Raw genomic sequence first — 4,402 nt, 5'->3', positions numbered from 1 at the left:
AAAAATCAATTAAGAGACAGGAATTAAAAATAGAGATTGAAAAATTGAGAATAAATTAAGTTTTTTTATTATATTTAGTATAAAATATACATGATTGAGTTATATTTTAGTATTCTATTTGGTTCAAAATAAATATAGTAATGAAATAAAAACATTTTAAAAAAAATATTGTTAAAATTTCAATCTTTTTTTTTTTAAATTTCAGTCGTTTCTGTCTTCACTTTCTGAAGATACTGAATAGATTAAAATCTTGTGTCTCAAAATAAAATTTTAATGTCTCTGAATACCAAACACAATAATAAGTCTCAGTCAAATACTATCTAAAAATTATAACTGTCGAATTAAGAATTGTTTAAATAACACTAATTATCATTTTCTTGATTCCTTTTCTAAAAAAGAATAAATAGACAAAAGTACGTATGAAATATTTTTTGGGTTACAAAAATATACACGATAGAATCGAAATTTCAATATACACACTAAAAATGATTAACGATGAACAAAACTAACCTGCCCCGTTCCTTAAATGTCATGTACACGTGACAAATACATTAGTGATTTGGTATTATTTATTTTTTGTTAGAAAATTTAAAGTGGAATATTCCCAAACAAACCAATAAAAAGAAAATTCTAAGAGAGCTTATGTGTTGTTTTCTACGAGCGTCATTATCGTCTTTCATCCTTCCATCAATGTAAGCTATCATTGCAAGGAACCTTTATTAGTCAACGTGCTTTTAAAGGTGGTCCAGCGATAAGGTCTGGCGTGAAACTAGTGAGAGTGGTTTATTTACGATTCAGCAATAACAAAAATACGCACTCACGGTCATTTCTCCAATACTGTGAAAGATTGAGTAACTATTTTTAGCTACATCGGTTATTATTTTCATGATAATAATAGTAAAATTTTTGAACTCATTTTTGTTGATTTTTAATATGAAATGGATGGATAGTTTAGAGGGTTTATTGATTGGTTTTGATATTTATGTTTATAGAAAAATGATAACTCACATTATTCTTTTGTATCATCATATAGGTAAATTGGAGAGAGGTTCGAACTTCAATTTGGTTTATTCTAGAAATTTAAAAAATGAGATTAATAGGGTTAATATAAATACTTTAAATATATTTTTTATGGATGATTTATTCATGGACAGGATATGAAAAATTTGGTAAAATGTACTAGTTAGTTGAGGACTTGGGAATGAATGGTGGTGATTTAAATATGATTAGGAAAGACAATGCTATTATAAGAATGTATAATTGGATATTGAAACATGATAAAAAAAAAAAAGTGCATATTTACTTTGATTACCCTGTGGGTAATCTAATTGAGTTTGGTTGATTTGGATATGGAAAAAGATAGTGTGAATGTCTCACCCCCCACCTCTAACTCCACCTACATCACAAGAGACACCTGTTAAGAAGTTGACCCCAATTCCTAAGATGAGGATCCCACCCCCTAAGAAGCAATATCTCACTTATAAAAATTCACCTAGAATAACAAAAGCACAACAAAAAGTGCAGAGGAAAATAGATGGTTGTAACCCAATTACTCCCACAATTCAACCACAGTCTAAACTTTAACCAAAAATTATATCCTAACCAAGGCCCGAACTACAACCCAAATACTCAAATGCCAATTCCCAAACACAATCTTATCCTGATTTAAGGTCCACATCCCAGATACAGCCAAAAATCAAAACAAGGACCAAAATCCAACAACAGCCAAAGCCTAAAAGTAGAACCACAAGAAAGAAACAATCCAATCAACAAATAAATACCACTCCCCTACTATAGTCCATTTTTGAACCACAATTCAACTCCCAACTTGAAGAAGTGACAGCCTCTTAAACTCAAGCACCACAAAAAATCTAATTCCAAATTCAAATACAACAAACTACAGTAATTGAAACACAATAAGTTTAAATAGGACCTATACTCTCAACCCATACACAAGAACAACCCACTAATAAAAGTAAATCTAGCAGAAGAGCAACCTATAAAAGACTTGCTCCTAGTGGTCAGCATTTTGAGAAGGAAAAAAAATCAGGCTCCCAGAATATATGTTCCTATTGATGATCCTGACAGCTCAAATTCTAATCTAAGATACCATGGCTATAAATTTTAAAAGTTACTTGATTCTTGTAGTGATAAAGAAGAAAATGAAAATGGAGAACCTGACTGGCCATAGGGTAACCCAAATGCACCATGGGACATAGTAAACTTAGAATTGGAAATAAAATTAGAAACAATAGATGAATTTAAGAGAAAAATTAGAAAGTTTAATATTCAATTAGGAAGGAGTGTAATTTTCAGTAGGTAGAGCCTAAGAAATGAAAGGCTATATGCAGCAGTGAGGCATGTTCCTGGTCTATTTATTGCTCAAGGATAACTTACCCAAATAATTTTCAAGTAAAGACCTTTGTGAATGAATATGTGTGTGGTAGACAGTACAAAAATATTTCTGCAAATAAAAAAGGATAATTAGAGAATTAAAAAATAAGCTAAGATATCAACCTACAATAACATGTGAAGAAGCTAAGACATGATTTAAAAGGGAGTTTAGTGTGCATGTTCATTCCAAGAAAATTCAAAGAGCAATGAAAAAAGTTAAAGAAATTATTGACGGATCAGAAAGAGAACAATATACATTACTCAAAGATCACATATTGCAGTTGAAGAATTTAAATTCTTAGTCCACAATGGACATGGACCTAACTCTCATTCCAAACTCCAATCCATTATTTAGAAGGATATACATATGCATAAATGCCACTAGAAAAAGGTTTCTTCAAGAATGTAGGCCATTTCTTATTTTTTATGGTATTTTTTTCAAAAGATTTTATGGAGATTAGTTGTTGACTGCTGTGGATCAAGATGTCAACAATCACCTTTTTTTCGTAGCATATGCAGTTGTAGATGCTGAAACTAAAGAAGACTAGTAGTGGTTCCTCCGGCATCTCCATAAAGGCATAAGAGATTACAAAGTGCTTGGCTAGAATTTTATGTCTAACCAGTAGAAGGCTAGTAAAATAATTCTATTTATTAGTTACTTTATTTATGTGATTATGTTTTATATATTGCATCTTTTAACCACTTGATGATATATTTTAGGACTTAATACCTGCTATGAAAGAAGTGATGTTTGAAGTAGTATATCATTACTTTTGTTCAATGCATTTATGAAAGAGCTTTATTAATGCATGAAAAGACAAGCAAATAAAGGGGGTTGTTTGAAAATGTGCAAGATCCACCACAGATCAGCAGTTCAAAGCAGTAATGAAAAATGTGAAAAAAAAATTAATATACAAGCATGGGAGTATTTAAATAAGATAGATCCAAAGTCCTGGACTTGCTTGTACTGCACTAGCAAACAGGGATCAGAGTCCAGAAATTATGGTGCACAACTGGTTATTGCTGAGAGCATATAATACAACATACCAATAATTTATTCAACTTGTGCCATCAATGGAGTTTAAAAAAAAAAAACTCAGGGATATCTACCACTGTCACCACGTTACAAGAATCCTATAGAAAGACTTACCAAGAAGAGAAAAAAATCAGTCCTGAGTTAGCTCTAAACCAACATAAGTTAAGAAGAAAGTATGGAGAAATTACTTGTAGAACTTATCACAGGATAAAAATTATTTTTTTGTGTGTGTATGCTGAATATGGATAATTTTAGTATTTTATTATGGTAGACTGGGCATAACAGCAAGGATTATTCTTTCAAAAATAGAGAAGCTGCATATCCAGATGCAGCAGTAACTACAAAAGCAGAAAATACTCAACAACAGGAGAACTATTGAAAAAAAAATCTTGGATGTTTTAGTGGAAGAAGAAGTTGTGACAGCAGCAGAACAAGCAGAGGCAATAACAACATCATCACAGGTATACCTATCCACCTTTTTTTTCTCCAGAATTTTATGTTTGAGTCATAATAGAAAATCTAGGATGAGTGATTAATAAAGTTATTGACTTTTATTACAACAGCAAAGTCAACAACATAATGCCCACCAAGCTGCTGGACTTGGGCTCTATTTTATACCAACCCTAGGATTGATAAACCCAATTATCAATGGATATACAATTTCTAATCCAACAAAATTTGCTTCCACCAAGAGTGAGACTTCCACATCAAAGACATCAGTTAAGGGTGGTGAGAGCAAGGGTCGGGCTGGTCCAAAAAAAAGTAACAAAAAAGGGTCAATAGGCACCATCAGAGACATCAAGGGCTGGCACAAATAAGTGAATTAACCATCAAGGGACAACATGTTTTTTGTGTTTTGTTTACTTTAGAAATTTGTCTATTTGTATTTTGTTAGCATAACTATGTATACCTAAATGATAAATCAATTTTACTTTAGTTTATGGTGTTTTTACTTTATGTTAGTTTTGGTGA

Source organism: Arachis duranensis, chromosome 5, assembly GCF_000817695.3.
Source record: "Arachis duranensis cultivar V14167 chromosome 5, aradu.V14167.gnm2.J7QH, whole genome shotgun sequence".
In the NCBI taxonomy this organism is placed as follows: domain Eukaryota; kingdom Viridiplantae; phylum Streptophyta; class Magnoliopsida; order Fabales; family Fabaceae; genus Arachis; species Arachis duranensis.
This window is presented reverse-complemented; position numbering follows the sequence as displayed.